This window comes from Cydia splendana, chromosome 8, assembly GCF_910591565.1.
Source record: "Cydia splendana chromosome 8, ilCydSple1.2, whole genome shotgun sequence".
Classification (NCBI taxonomy): Eukaryota; Metazoa; Arthropoda; class Insecta; order Lepidoptera; family Tortricidae; genus Cydia; species Cydia splendana.
In genome coordinates, this window is record NC_085967.1 from 12,028,889 (window position 1) to 12,037,766 (window position 8,878).

The 8,878-nt window shown below is 36.7% G+C and overlaps 1 protein-coding gene across 1 annotated transcript in view; it reads right to left on the reverse strand.

The window, feature by feature from the left end:
• Positions 1 to 8,482, reverse strand: part of LOC134793108 (mucin-2) — a 41,461-nt gene extending 32,979 nt beyond the window's left edge. Inside the window, exon 1 of the mRNA XM_063764632.1 lies at positions 7,987 to 8,482. The gene's annotated coding sequence lies outside the window, so the exon portion shown is untranslated. The remainder of the gene's footprint in view (positions 1 to 7,986) is intronic.
• Positions 8,483 to 8,878: the final 396 nt, after the last annotated feature.

Genomic DNA, 8,878 nt, shown 5'->3' on the forward strand with positions numbered 1-8,878 from the left:
TGATAGAGGTAAAGTTTTATTGAATTATTTGTTATTAATACAAAACTATAGTAAATGTGGCTTAGGCACCTGAAATACTTTATTTATGAATTATTTCTGTAGAAACATGCTTTCTGGAAAATCCTTCATATTCAAATTAACTAGAAAGTTCACGCGCCGGCTTATTCTTTGAATTAACTACATATTTTTAATTAAAATTAATGGTGAAGCATTATAAATAAAATATCGGCTCATTAATTAAACGAATGTGCTAGTACATACAAGTAACTCGAGTACAACTAATTCTAATTTAACTTTGTTAACTAATGTTTAAATTAATGTAGGTGAGCCCATTCCCACGTACGACAATAAGTATCTAACTTAGTTGTTAGCTCTTAATAAGCAGGTCGATCCATTGGCCAGGGGTGATATTACATTAACAAGCCGAGATTTAGCACAGTGACGTCAGTACTTTCACGCCTTATACGTTACTGATTGACATGAAAGGAGATAACTATTGTAATAAAAACTCAGACCAGCAAAAAACTCGAGCTAAATAACATCATAACCTACATTCCATTAGGCGGTACCGAGCGCCTAGCGAGCCCCGCTATTGAACGTGAATTTTAAACGGACCTCGAGTAGGGCCATATTTGTGTGTTTCTCTTTATCGGTCATTGTGACCTGCATCACAGCTCTTATTCTGATATTGATATTCAGGCGGCGACCCGTCGCGATGTTTCGTACCGGTGACTACTTACTCGCTTCTCGTTTACATTAGGGACCAATAACCATCCTACCGTAAAAGAAAATTCTTTTTCTTTGTTTCGCTAACATGGGAGAGAGTTTTTGTCCCTACTGGGGCTTATAAATATATTCCCACGCAGAATAAGCTCGCGAGATGCCTACATTTTGTATTTGCAGAATGTTTTTCATTTGTACAACAGAATTTATATATTTGCACGTCGATTGGAAAGTAAAGGTATGTAGTTAACTGCACTGAATACCTATCGAATTATATTGATGGTTATCTTTCTTCTTACAATCTTCAATTAGCAATTTAAAATGGCAATGCATATCGTGCCATTGAAGTTCTCCTGTTAAATGTGATATTTGTTTAATAAGTAGGTAAGTAAGTGAATACCATTATGAATATTATGATCCATGAATATAACCTTGGATTACTGACTAAAATAATGGAACCAAATTAAAATGTGGTTTACGATTATGATATAATTCACACTTTAGTCAATCGCGCAAGGCAAATGGTTAGTGACATACATTATGATAAGTTCGTTCATTAAATATTTTCATCAACAGCATTTCTCATAAGTAGGTACGTATAGTCCGTAAGTGATTTGGTCATAGGAGTGGTCATAGGAATTGTGTTATTCAGTCCCTGATACTTTCTATTCGAAAATTATATTATTATATATTTGACTATCGAGAATAACCCGTAAAGAAAAAAAATCCTTATTATCTTTTTAAGGAAGTGATTAATAATTATTTAGAAGTTACTAAAAGCTTTTTTGTAACGCAAATAATCATCATTTAATGATTAGCAAATAAAGACTATTTATAGTTTTAATAAATTCTATAATGATTGTCACGATACTATGATTAGATTATCACGACGTGCACGCTTTGATACTTATATAATAATAATAGTACGCGAATATCTCAATGAATATACCATGAAATCAAAGTCACGTCACGACATTACGACCGGGCCCCTGCGCATTTCGGGTCTACCCCACTTGACTCAATCCGGCCGTGATTACAATATGGCAAGGGAAACAGAAACGGTTTTCGAGGTTTTTTGCGACATTCTTGTGGTCTGGTAACGGTGCCCGTTCCTAGAGCATCGGCCCGGCCGCGCGGGCGCAGCGTCGTGCACTTACACTTCTACTGCACTACTAGGAGCCTCTCTTCCGATGAGTACGGAAAACCTCATTTTCATTACTACTAATATACACACTTGAAACATTCTTGATACAATCGATGAGATTTCCAATCTCAATTTGAAAACAATTTTCAGTATTAATTCTCTATTATCGGAATATGTGCAATTCACAGCACTCTTTAAGAATACTGGTTAATCCAATTGTGGAGTGTTGTGGAGAGTTTTATTATTTTGAGACCATAAACCTACATGGAACTTATGTAGGTAAAAAATAAACGTGAATGGCAACACATGTGCTTCGAGTGTGGAAGGTTGTGGAGGTCAATGGCACCGCCGCAGATTCAGTTCCCCATAAGTTGCCATTTTCCCAGGAAGCGGGCGGCGACGGCGGCGGCGCGTGGCACCGCGGAGCGCGCCCGCGCATTCTGTCACGCTGGGGCTTGCGCGCGCATATTGACGTGCACACATTAATGCGGAGTCAGCAGATCTTCGCCACGTTTTGAGGGCATTTCATTTTATAGCTGCCGATTAAATTATGGCTGTCTCAACATGGATGACATGATTTTACCTATAAGGAATTCGCAACATGAACATATCGCGCGAGTGACTAAAAATACGTGAGTTAATCTTTGAATTCGATTATACTGTATAGGTATTCGTATTTAGTAAAGCGTCTAACGAAAGAAAACTTTTCGCTAATGTCGTCTCGGATATGGGTGAATATGGTATCGATGAATTCAGTGTAATGCCCTGAACACAAATATATGAGATGACAAGCGCGAAAGTGGTGGGGGTAGTTGCTGTGACGTCATAAAGTCGCCAGTACAAACTTTATTTTTATTTGCTTTTAAACATACCATGTGGGGTACCAAATGAAAGGGCTTTGTGAGTAGATCACAAATATATAACATACTGTACTTTTTTCAATACTTGGTCTAAATAGGTAATTATTAGAAAACGTTCAAAAATTTCACAATCTACAGTTGACTTCGAACTGCTCTAAATTAAAAATGGCTGAATAAATTAGTCCAAAATATGTGACTGTGAGCCACATATACCAAGTGACTGTGAATATCCTCTATACAGGGTGATTCAGGAGACGTGAGCAGGACTAACACTGCGCTGTAACAAAATAGTATTTGAAAATGGCGCTCGCTAATAAAAAAATGGAGGGGGGGGGATTGATTTTTTCTTACTATAGCAATATGGGTACCAAATGAAAGCTAGTGAAAAGGTCATTTCAAAAATATATGGATACAGTAAAATTGCCATTTCAAAAATAAATATATGTATATAGGCATCGATACCATATTCACCTATATCCGAGACGACATGAACGAGAACTAATCTAAAGCCTGAACGCTCTACTAATTGTTTTCTTCGCCCTCTCTAAAAGGGATCTTAAACCATGTACTTAGATGTTGCAAGCATTACCTATTCGTTAAAACATTTCCAATGTAGGTAGGCCTACTTATAAAGTGTTTGACCCTGAGGACATGTCAAATTATGTAATACGAATGTTTAGTTAGTCAACTTATTGTACGTAAATCTGTGTAGAAGGAAGAAGGTAATCTAGTCATTTAACTCTCATCAACAAGGCGTGTATCCGCAGCCTAAATGCTTAAAACAAAAGAATCGGAAGCTTTGCCACAACGAGTCGGCCTTGTTACTCTGCCGTCATCGATGGCTAATATTTACTTATACGTGACTTCGATTAAATTATTCAAGTTGGTCATGCTTTTAACATAAAAAAAGTAACGGATTAATCAATTTCTAAAATTCAACATTGCAAAGTTAGGAGTCCCATCGTTTTAACTGGTCCTCCGTAATATGAAGGTGAAGCTCTGTTTTTTCGTTCGTTGAACAAGAATTTCAATTAAGTAATTTAAGCCTTCAAGCGAGCAAAAAATATGCTAGCTAGGTTTCGTTAAAATGTGGCGCCCGCCCCACAATTTTATGGCGCTATTTTATGTAACCTTTGCGTTTTCTTTGGTATGTTGTTAATGATTTACTCACGAATTAAAATTAAATAACCCCAATTCCAGCTGAAGCAGAATTACCTAATTTTAATAAATGCGACGAAATTCCGATCGATACATTGTTAATCGTATCCATCGGATGCGACAGAAAGTAGTACACATATTCAAATTGAAAAACAATAACTAGTTTGACTGGTGGGATAAATTATTGCGACTGGGTAATTTTTCACGGTTATATAATTCTTACGATCACTAAAAAAATATATAATACATCGCGGTTTATTGTAGGGTCGGGGACAGTGGAGAGGTCCTCAAAATGCATCGTGAAGGCGTGTGGCCGCGGCGTGGAACCTTCACCCTGCACTTGAACTCGCCCGCCGCGCCGCCGGCTCCCACCGCGAGTCGCGACGCGACGCCAATACTAGCGACGCAATCATCCGGATACATCGCGAATTTTTACAATTAACGCATTCATTCAAGCGTATTAGATTCATTTTCAATGCATTTTTTTATAAACTACCTACCTACTATTTAAATGTCGATTTATTTCACATTTATATTATTAACGTCAACGGGATTTAATCGCGTATTGAATTGACCATGACAATTATTCGTGGCCCTGAAAAAACTTCTTGTAATTATTAAAATATTGTGTAGAATACGTATCACGGTTACACTAATTTTTATTTTATTTACGTTAGCAATTTATATTACTAGGTCCCTGCTAATTAGATAAGTCAATATTTTTAATGAGTGTGCATTAAATGGGTGAATCGACTTTTTCTTGTCACTAGTTGCCATGGTAACGGTCTCCTGGGTCACTCTTAAAATACTAGTTATTACGTATTTAAATGAACCAAACTTGAATTTTTTGGTAGTTATAAGTTCTTTCCATAATGGGACATCTACCAAGCACTTTTGTAGAACATGGTACAGCAGTGCTTCTAAGAAACTATGCTACTATTGTCTCCTGGCTGATGGGACAGAATAAGAACAAGAAATAGTTGATCGACCCAAATACATTAAACTATTCCCCGTTAGGCAATTATAAATATTCGATTCATGACAATTTGAAATTTCACACTTATTAGAAGCCTCTATTATCTTTACTACTTATACTTAGGTATGTAAAGAATATCGTTACCAGAGTTCATTCGTTTCTTTAGAGTTAGACGATTAAGCTTGTTAGTTCACATGGATATTTACAAGTAAAAGTAGGCACTTAAACAACTTCATACATTTTTGTTTTTCGCGATAGCTTGATATTATCTATTAATTACCTCACCTGCCCCGTGTGCCCTTAGCTTATTACAGTAGGTAGGTAGTGTCCATTCGAGCGTCTATACTTTGGACGAAATATCAGTCCCAAGTATTAGAAAGGAGCGAAAATGTATAAGTATTGGTTGTTATGTGGCTTCAATATTAAAATCATCATCATTTTAAATTTTCTCGAGGCAGAGGTGTAGGGTTGGAGCCGGTATAGCTTTATTTGACGTTCATAAGCGCATTGTAATATGCATACTTGAATAAACAATTTTTTTTTTCTTTTTTATCTTATCTTTTATCAATTAATATTCGAAAAAAGGTCGTCTCGAACAAGACGGGAGTCCTTCAAAACGTGTAGTAGATCGAGTATTTCACTCCAACCAAACCTACCTTTATAGTATTTTTTACAAACATGGTGCATACAATTTAAATAAATAATATCAAAGATAGTTTCAATTATAATTATTTTATTTTCATTGTGTTGGAATTTGAAACAAATTATGTTACAACGGTTGTGTTACAAGGTGACCTGAGTCCTTTAATATAGACTTTACCCAGGGCTGCCTACGTCTTATTTTATTATTTTTATAATGTTTAAAGGAAAATTTAATCGCGTAATCGTATCTACATGGGTAAAAATTAAAGTTTCTAAATATAATGATCCAGTTATTAATCATGCAGTGACAGAAGACGTTTATTGTTTGAAAATATAACTCTTAATTTTTTAGTCTTTATTGTATATAATACAAGAAAGTAGAGGTACAAATGTTTATTTTTGAAGTACAATTTTATTTCGGTCCGGTGGGATTTGTATTTAAGGAATGCTCGCAGTTAAAAATTGTATGTGTAGCGTTATTATAATGTTACCCGAGTAAGTTTTAGGGTTAGAATTTTACTTTCAATGGGCCTTCCGTCGACAATAAATTTACATTAGGCTTCGGGTATCGTTTTAGAAGCCCATTTCTCGTGCAACTACTAGCAGCAGGTTTTATAAATTTAGTAGCTTTCGTTTTTAATCTTACGGATGATAATCAAGAAAAATATCTTACAGCGCGACGCCCTAAACTAAAATCGCAGTTGTGTGCTCAATGATAAAAAGTTACCAAAAAATCGCATATCTGCAGATTCAAACAACCTTGGGTATCCTAGTAGGTGAAGTAAAAAAATGCTTCATGCAGATGTATAAAACAGAAAACATGAATCTGAATAGATATCCCACAACCGCCATATAAAACCACCGAGCGGGGGCATAAGTTTTCACAAATAAAATTAAATTTTGCACATATACTAAAGTTTCTGAGATTATAGGACCTTCCAGTATGACGTAAGTATATCCCGATGATGATACCTAACATTTTTTAATATATATGTCTATAAAATGCATTTGAGTTTCATATACTGATGCTTAAGTGTCTTCCCATTGCGTTTACGTCACATGATTGAGGACATTTTGTCAATTTGTGCACCTCCGCGCGGCTAACGAGCATTACATGATAAACGTTTTGCTTGAAGGTCGTCACCGAACACTCCTAAACAAAAATTCATACACTTACACGTCTTAATTACTTCTATCTCATCATGACTTTTACAATACACAACATAAATATCGACATACTTTGAAATATTTATTATGAACCGAACACAACTTTATTACGCTGATGTTATATTTAATTTGAATAAAAAAAAAACTTTGGGGATATCTTATAATGGATTTCAATAATTAATTTTTAAAACCATCTATTAACCACATGTTAATATGTATTTTTAATTTTAATCTGACTTTGTTATTTTATATTTTATAAACATTTCGACTGATTAATTGATATATTATATCATTTTGATTTGTACCATAATATAACACCACTGAAAGTATAAAGAGCCGATTTGTTACAAAACTAACAAATTAATGTAACCGCCTAAAAGCTTCATTACAAGCAGAGCGCGCCAAGCTCGTGAGTGCTATTAATCACGTCTTGTTTCTTTCATTGTTTTCAGTCACATTGAACACGCCTGTAATAAACTCCGATAGTTTAAATTACCTTGTTTCAGCTGAATGGATTGTTCAGGATTAAGTAGAGGAATTAATTTTGTTGTACTTTGTAAAGTACAATCGAGAATGATTAGTGGTTGGCGGTGTGAAATATTGGATCCGACACGCCGCGAGCGCGCAGCACGGGCCGATCGGATCCACTCACGAAAACCTATTCAAACCTTTATTCACTTCTCCGATTCGCCGATCCTCTATTTCTTTTATTGCAGGAGTAGGTAATTATATGTTTAATGTGTAAAGCGAGACTAATAATTAAGTTAAAGTATGAAATTATGATTCCATAGGCGTTCGTGTGGAAAATTTGCAATATTTTTTTTATTATAATTCAGTTTATGGTGCGTGAGACTTTTATTGCACTTGTAATTAACTTTTGCAGTTTATACTATTTCTTTATTTAAATATTAAATAAGTTGACTGGATTTTATACAATATTTCTTTCAATAAAGTTTTATTAAGCAAACAATGAGATTATACTGCTCTTTTTAAACAAATAACCATGCAAGATCTGAAATAGTTTCATTAAATAACCTAAGAAACGAAAGAAAAAAGAATATTCTTGCTCGATTCCTACTGACTGAAGAGGATACGTAATCTTGTCAACTCGGCGGAAAAGCTCGCCGGCCGGCTCGTAGCCGCTTCAGCTACAACTCGCTTTCAGGTAACTATTCACTGTTTATGTAGGTACTTACCACTCGTGCGCAACTCTATTTTAACTTTTTTATACATTATTAAGTGCTTTTGTAAAAGTAATTGTATACCTAATAAAAATAGTTGTACCGGGAATATTTGGAAGTGATTACAAGACTTACCTCTATAACTGAGTGTCAGTGCGAATGTCGAGGTCGTCAACTGCAGGTCGCTAAAATGTTTATGTCACTAGAGTCCAGCTGGGCTGAGGAGCGTCTCGTGAAGCCCGGAGCGTGGTGTCTGCGGCGCGGCCGGCCCGGCACTGACGCGAGGCGGTCGGCGGAGGCGGGCGCTCGCGCGGTGCCGCCGCTCTCGGGAGCTGGAGGCTTCGCGGCGAGCTTTCAGCTACACAAGACTCGACCCGTACGCACTGCACACTGCACTCGCCCTTGTCTACCCACGCGGTGCGAATCGCTTCTCAATCGTCTACTGTTCTGAGCGCCCGACGCACGTTTGAACTCTTCGCAATGCCCGCTTTAGCGTATAAATATGAGGGCCGGTGGCGGGGGCGCCGGACCGCGACGCATCACGAATCCACATACACATAAATTGAAGATGCAGCTGTTGTCCTCCCCATTGATTTTATAACTTATCTCTCTGTTACACCCAATTAGTAAACCCTCAACTTCCGAACGATGTCACGACTGCCGCTGCATGCGCGGCGCGTACATATGTTATGTTCCGATAATTACAGGTACGAGTTCACATAACAATTGTGTCATAAGCGGAGTGCATTGTTACTGCAGTTAAGACATTACAAGATTCCTTCCGTTCGTGTTTGTAACCTGATCACGGGGCTGAAAAAGCTCGAAGCTTATTATTGAGTAATCCATACTTACTTAATATTTTAAATGCGAAAGTGTGTCTGTCTGTTACCTCTTCACGCATAAACCACCGATTTAGTTGAAATTTGGTATAGAGATCGTTTGAGTCCCGGAAAAGGATATATAGGATAGTTTTTATTTCACTGTTTGCTCATCCGTTAAGGGGGTGAAATGGGGGGTGCAAGTGTGT